This window comes from Arachis hypogaea, chromosome 13 (genome assembly GCF_003086295.3).
Source record: "Arachis hypogaea cultivar Tifrunner chromosome 13, arahy.Tifrunner.gnm2.J5K5, whole genome shotgun sequence".
NCBI classification, from domain to species: Eukaryota; Viridiplantae; Streptophyta; class Magnoliopsida; order Fabales; family Fabaceae; genus Arachis; species Arachis hypogaea.
The window spans coordinates 119145617-119153631 of record NC_092048.1 but is presented as its reverse complement, the minus strand read 5'-3'; the positions used below and the strand labels follow the sequence as shown (position 1 = coordinate 119153631).

General features: G+C 32.9%; 1 non-coding gene across 1 annotated transcript; it reads right to left on the bottom strand.

The window, feature by feature from the left end:
- Positions 1 to 7907: 7907 nt before the first annotated feature.
- Positions 7908 to 8015, bottom strand: LOC112739071 (small nucleolar RNA R71). The gene has a single exon (XR_003170010.1). It is a non-coding gene; the product is annotated as a small nucleolar RNA R71 (small nucleolar RNA).

Here is an 8015-nt window from a genome sequence, read left to right as displayed (position 1 = left end):
TGCTATAAATAGCAGTTTAATTATGCACTTACATCCCCATATAGCCACTCCTTGGGAATTAATGACTTGAAATTGTCACGAGTTCCGCTAAATTTGTTTGTTGTCGCCAATACCTCATCCCTACAAATACGAATCACATTAATATTGAACTATTTTTAAAATTTTTAGTAGATAGATAATGAGAGATTTAACCTTTTTTTATTTGGTGCAAACACATACGTTGCTATTTTAATATCTAAGTCATCCAAATCCATGTATGCAGGAGGCTTAAATAAAATCGGGATCCACTGCAAAAAAAAAAAAAAAAAATTGGTAAGATCACTAAGTTATGTAACCGTAGAGGATTCATGCTTGTGATATGAAAACTTACAGATGGCCATTCAATTCTCTGTTTATTGTGCTCGATCTTTTTCTGGTTTAGGGTAGGCATGCTAATAGAATATCCACTTGGTGTACTCTTTTTTAAGAGTGCCTTTTGCTCCTCAGTTAGAGATTTGTGTGAGGTCCCTGGTGGAGTTTTTTTATTTTTTGAAAAGTTTTCTTTAATGGAGGCAGCCTTCACACCAACCTTATTTTCAGACAAATGTGAATTCTAGACAATTCTTCTCTTGGCTGTAGATATCTTCTTATCGCGTACACTTGTCTGTTTTGATGCCTTTTTATTTGTACCAGAGTCAGACTGATGGTGTTGTGGAGATTTTAGCAGTTTAAAAATTTCATCTGTATCTCTTGGATTAGTAGATTGACAAGGATATAAGAGAGTAGGAGGCTGAAAATTTATGACAGTTGGACCTACAATAAATGATGGTGGGAATATGTTGTATAGTGATGGATGCATGGTTGTCGGATATTGGTTAGAATATACTGCAGCAGTATAAAGACCGGGGTACATAAATACAAAAATTGGGGTTTATGAGGTATATGGTTCAAGTACGAATAATGTAAGAGTTGGTTATCTATAGCATTAATGCTAACATCTCTTGTGTCTCTCTTGTTCTCGCTACGTTGAGGTGATCCGGATGATTCTCGCTTACCCATATCAAACACTCAAGCATATATGTAACACAATTAGAATTATAATGTGAATATAATTTGCTAATGATATGCTGAGGAGTGTTTTTACATATAGAATAAAATTTTGTTTGTTTATTATTTATTATTGAAAAATATCTTTCAAAAAGATTTTATTATTTTATATATATATCATATAATATAATTATAAAGAATGTGTATCTATGATTGTAATTTAAAAAGATTTACTATTTAAAGTAGAAATTATAATTATTTACAAATTGTTTAAAATAGATATTATTATTCAAATTTATTATTTTTAATTGATATTATAATGTACATGATAATATAATGTGAAAAGATTTTAATACATAATATTTATTAATAAATATTTATTTTTTTAAAAGATCATAACATTATCAAAACATGCTAATCTTAACGTTATTATTCTATGTGATAATAAATACGTAATATTTAATAATAGATATATAATATTTTCAAAATTATATATTGTTGTAAATTTATTATTTTTATGTCGAAATTATTTATAATAGATATTATTATTTAAATTTATTATTCAACGTGACAATAAATATGTAATATTTTTAAGTTACTGAAAATTTATTTTGTTAATTAAAATATAATTTAAAATAGATATTATCATTTTAGCTTATTTTAACTTATAACTCTACGTAATACTAGCATTTAAATTTGTAATATTGATTTTGACGGAATATATGATTTACTTATAAATAATATAATTGAATTGATTTATGTTGATTATAAACTAATTAGATTGTCAATAATTAGAATGAATTTGCATTTAATATAGATTTACCGTAAATTGATATATAATAACAACTCTCTTTTATCATTGTTATGTATTTTTATTCTCAAACACATAACACTACAAGCTAATTACAATGGTAAAAACGCGAAGAAATAATTGAGCTACTTCTGTTGAGGCAAATTCTATTCCTAACATGAAGATTTGTCAAGAACCAACTGAAATTCTGAACAAGTATGTACTATTTTTTTTCTTTCTTGTATTATAAATTTATTCTGAATGGTCTTGTATAATTTGTTAATAGAAATTATGTTGATTCTTTTAAAAGAAAAAAAAAGATGCTTCCAATGCTCACTGCTCACTGCTAAATTTTCTTTCTTCTCTTTTTCTTTTCTTTTTCGTTCCCTTTTTCTCACTGATTTTCCAGGAAAACTTTCTCTCGCTGCTGATTTCCTTCGCTCTCTACTTTTCCGGCGATAGAGGAGGAAGTAGAAGAGTATAAGGATGAAATTTCTCTGCTTTTACGGAAACTCTTTCTCTTCACTTCACTTCACTTCTCTTCCCTTCAATCTTCCGTGTTCAACACGAACTCTTTCTTCTTCATTCAAACAACAAGCACTGCTCTTAATAACATTCCTAATCTAAGAAAACCTTCTAGCACGACAACAATATTCTCTCTTTATTCTTCTTTTTCAACAAAAGGTACTTTCTTTCTTCTTTTATTAATTTTTCCTTAGTTCTCATGTACCTTCACCTTTTTTCTTTTTTTAAGGAATAGTAAAAAGACAAAATTTCTCTGTTTTTATTATTTTTAAGTATATAGTTGACTCAAAATTTACTCCTTTTTTTCTTCCCCTTTTTGAAGTTGTTTTTGTGTTTGATCGGTTAGCTTTGGTGCATAAGCTTATTCTGATGATGACGAACTGTGTTACTATAGTTTGGGGCTTAGTGGTGGTGGGGGCATAATTTGAGAGTAACTGTAGTTTTTTTAATTATTTTGTAAAAAATTTTTGGGGTCAAGTTGAAGAATTTTGACTCTGTAATTTTTGTTTTTTGACCATAAGTTGACTATGTAGATTGTAAGGTATAGTCTTAACCTGATTTTTGCAATGCATGATCTGCTGAATATTCTCTATTTCTAATATCTATTATTTGTTTATCTTTACTGGTATTTAATGTTATGCGTTTATGACCCTGCATGCAATGTTCTAATGTTACAGTGAACCCAATCCATCATTGAAGGATAGAGTGACTTTAGACTCATTAGCTAATTCTGTTGAGCAATTGACCCAAATAGTCCAATCTCTTGTTCAACGATTGGAAAATAATGTCAGCTCTCCCTCTAAGGTGTTTAAGGTCTTTGGTTCCAATTCTAAGACTCTTAACCAACAAAGTAGTGCATCGAATAATCCATTGTTGCTATGCTGTATTGAGAAGGCCAAGACAGATCTGTCCATTGCTAAAAAAAGGAGAACAGATTCACTTGCTCCAATCAATATTCATGGATTAGAGCTACCTAGTGTGAGTACTAAGTAATAAGTAATTTATTATTATTATTATTATTATTATTATTATTATTATTATTATTATTATTATTATTATTATTATTATTATTTCACTAATAACAATTTTTCTTTATATATTTAGTGGGTGCAAGTCTGTTTTAGACCAACAGCTTCAATGAGTTTGGACGAAACTGAACTTGCAATTGCAGCATACTTGTATGGTGATCATTTGATGGATAAGTAAGTAAACTCAATTAGAATTTTATTTGTTAACGGTGTTGTTGATTTATTTAGCTATTTTTATTTATGTTAAATTATCTTTGGCAGCTATGAAGAGGATATAGTATTTTCAGAGTTTACAGCTCACAGAGATGTATTCAGGAGCTTGATGCCAGGAAAGCCAATCATTTCTCTTGTGCTAGACTTAGTAGCAGATATGATGAGGATAGAGTTGACCAGAGAAAGTGGTTATTGGGGTTGTCTTGGTGTCTGTAGTTCCGAGCTTTCACTTAGACCTCTGTCAGAAGGGTAATTTGTTTCCTATTCTCTTGTAATATCTAGTGAATCTTTGTATCTCTGCATTGCTTCCAGAATCTGCTTAAGGGCTCTGAGATCCTTTCCTGAATTTTTAAACTGAAGATCTGCAATCCTTTTCTCAATTTCACCATATACAGAGTGGGAGGATTTTGAAGCTGTTGTCAAAGTCTCACTACCCTTGGGAACTTGTAAATCAGGATCTTGGCTTGCATCAGGTTGCCTCCATGGGATTGGTTCAAGTGAAAATTGTGAATTTTCGATTAAGGCATTTGTCCCTTCTAGAAGTCCCCAAGCACTGGTTTCATGTTATGGGGGAAACTGGACTTTGGTGTTGGTTAGAATCTCTCCGGTTATGGCAACGCTGTTGTTATTTCTGGTCTTAGCAGTCAGAATCCAGGTGTTATCACAGTTGCAAATGCTGTTTTTAGATCCACTCCACCTATTTCTCCTGAAGTTTTGACTAAAGCTTTTCAAGTGGATAAAAAAGTAATTAACTACCTTGAAAAACAGTTCTAATACGATAATAACTAATTTGATAAAGTGAAGCACCATCATTTCATTCTATTTGTACGATATATTGCTTTGGCTCTGGCAATTCATATATGATAATAAATAACAAATTTGTTGTATTTGATTCAACTTTTGGTTCATTTGAGTTTTAGTGAAAAGTTATTAGTCCCCCCCTTTTTTCTTTTTTTGTATATCTTGTTAATGTTCTAGTTAATTAATCAAGAGCATTGTGAAGCCAAAACACAATAAATTACTCATCCATGATTTCTAGCAAAATAGATATGTTCGTGATTGCTATAACAGAATTACACTCAGATTCATCAACATATCAAGTACAAGATCGGTCTACTTTTTCTTGATTTTCTTATATACATTCTTGTCTAACACCTATATATATATATATATCTGTCATAAGGATATTCAAGATCATTTTCGGTGACCTTGAAATGTTGGGGACGTTGACCAGAGCAATGTAGATTCCACATTTTAAGATATCCTCTTTCAAGATTCCTCACCCACAAAATTCAGAACAATGCATCTTATAAACTACATACTATCTAAAACTATCTGTCACAAAAAAGAATTTGATACATTTATAATTTGAGGCAAAGGAGAGGGAGTATTAAACTCACCCAGCGAGCTGTGTCAAATAAAGGGCAAGTCATGCGAACAGACTTAAGCTTATTAGTGAGAGCTTGAAGCTTTGGGCGACTCAAGGCCAGTGATACTACCCTCTCTTCATACTCTTTCATGCTACATGGTTGGTTTCACACACAACAGTTAGTTAGTTATAAACAGAAAGGTAACAATAACTGTCCATATCAGTAATCAAGAAAATTATAGTGCCATTTCAAGGAACAAAATTATAATTACCCAATCACCTTCATATGGTGATCTTTAATAGATGAAATAGAAGGGAAAACTTGAAAATTGTACATATAACCGTGTGAAATATTTCCATCTCCACCAATATTTGCCAAAACTATTTTCCTCAAATCATTTGAACTGGGTTCCTTATTTGATGACAACGGTTTTTCTCCAACAATCTCTCCATTAATCTGTAGTTTCATGTGATTAGGGAAAACCTGTAATGACACAGATAGCTACATCATATATGTGGAATCGCAAGAGGGGAGGAGGGGGGAAGTAAAGAGAAAAAGAGAGACAGTGGAAAAGGATTAGTGTGTCAAAGTAAAAGCAAGAAAAATGCCCTGTTATTTGCTAACTATTATGTGCTTTAAGGGAAGGTTTATAATTAAGGAAATTGCAAGTCTTTTCTTTTTGTTCAACTTTGTTTACTTCTTGTTTTTAATTAAATAAAGTAAACACACAACATCGAATGCAAATTGGTCAATGTCTTAACAATAATAAAATGTAAGTAAAGCCAGGTCATAGTTATTGTTCCTCTCCCATAATAGAACCGAGGCCTCCTACTCCTTCTTCAGTAAGCTTAATTTCAACAGTACCCATAATAGAACCATTGATAAACCACTATTTTATAGTTTATATTGTGTTTAATTGTGTGGTTTTGTCATGATCCTTACCCACTTATTCATCAATTTAGCATGCATTTAGATTTCCTTCCTAAATTTAGTACATGTTTGAAAATTGCTTCCTAGAGACTCTAATTATTTAATTTTAATTCTCCTTTATTCCATTCGATGCTGTGATCTGTGTGTCAAGTGTTTCAGGCTTTATAGGGCATGAATGAGATGGAGATTGGAGAGGAAGCTAGCAAAAATGGAAGGAACACAAGAATTTGAGGAGCTAACCAGCGAGAAGTGATGCGGTCGCATGGCTCACGCAACCGCGCGAAGGAGCGCAAATCGCAATGACGCGGCCGCGCAGATTAGAAAGCGCAAGCGACGCGTCTGCATGGATGACGCGATCGCGTGACATGTGCGATCTGCATAATCTGCAGAATTCGTTGGGGGCGATTTTGGACCTTATTTTGGCCCAGTTTTTGGTCCGGAACAGCAGACTAGAGTCAGAGAATATGCAGAAACAACATACACATTCATTCAGTAGTTTTAGATCTAGTTTTTCACTCTCTTAGGTTTTTTTTTTCTCTCTAGTTTTTAGAATTTTAATTTTCAATTGGCCTTAGCATTGGAACATTGAGAAGAGTTATTTCCTCATCAAGACTTCATCATTCTAGTTTGTTCTCTTAACTTAGTTCTATTCTTCCATGTTCTTTGTTATGTTCAATTTTGTCATTCAGATACTTTTATGATTAATTAATGCAAGGATTATTTCTTTTTAATTCAATTTTAATTCCGATAATCATGTCTTCTTTTAATTCCCTTTTATGTGTTATGGATTTATTATTTACAATGCGTGAGTAGTTTCATTACTTGATGGGGAATTGATTGAAAAGGAACTCTTGAGTTGGAAGGATTGAAAGAAAATTTGTAATTGGGTTAATTGTTGAATTGCTATCCTGTCACCAACGTCAATCCCTTTGAACTAAGTGGGTTGTAACTCGTGAACGGATCTAGTAATCCAACCTGTTTGACTTTGCCTTACCTAGTAAAGGATAACTAAACAGAGTAACCGTTAATTATAAATCAATCTTAAAAATCACTCCATCAATGATAGAGATTCTAACTAATCAATTCCCAGTCAAGGCTTTTATTCATATCATTTAATTTCCCTCAGTTTACATTCCAATTTACTTACCTCAATTTCTTCGAACCTCTGATTAATAAGATAGCACCCTTCTCTGCAACTCGTTGGGAGACGATCTGGGACTTAAAACTCCCAGTAATTTTGATTTAAACTCTTTGTGACACATTTCTAAATTGATAGGCAAATTTTCGGTGAATTAAGAACTATACTTGCAACGTATCAATTTTAATAATTTTTTAATTCATCAGCTTCTGCTTTCCATCAATTTTTGGCGCCGTTGCCGGGGAAGTTGCAATAGAGTGCTAATTTTATTAATTAGAATTTATTTATTTGCATTTTATCTAATTTTGCTACTATGAGCTGCATGTTTCTTCCGTCAAATGACACGTTCACTTTCTGATTCGCGCTTGCTAATATTCGATCCTGAAATTGAAAGAACAATTTCACGAATAAGGCGAGAACAGCGTAGGTTAGCCCGCTCTGAGGGCGGATCTGAAAGTGAATCTGAGGAAGAAACCAGCCTCCGTTCTACTGATTCGGTTGTTTTACGTGCAGAAAACATGGCAGCTAGAAGAGTTACCATTCAGGAGGAAGGAGCTCCTGATTTTACAATGCAACCATTTCAAGCGCATCATCCAGCAGTAGCTACGGATTTTGAAATAAAGACCGCACTGTTAAATTTGATGCCCAAGTTTCATGGCCTACCTGCTCAAGAGCCTATCAAGCACTTGAGAGATTTCCAGGCAGCCTGTTCTACTGTCAAGCGTGATGGCACTGATGAAACTTCAATTCTGCTGAAAGCTTTTCCGTTCTCTCTTGAGGGAAAAGCAAGAGAGTGGTACTACACTCAACCTATAGCAAATGTATCCAACTGGGATACACTCAGAAAGGAGTTTCTGGAGAAATTCTTTCCATCTGAAGTTACTGATAAACTGAGGAAGGATATCTCTACAATTGTTCAGGATGACAATGAGACTCTCTTTGAATACTGGGAGCGCTTCAATAATCTTTTGGAAGCATGCCCCCACCACATGATT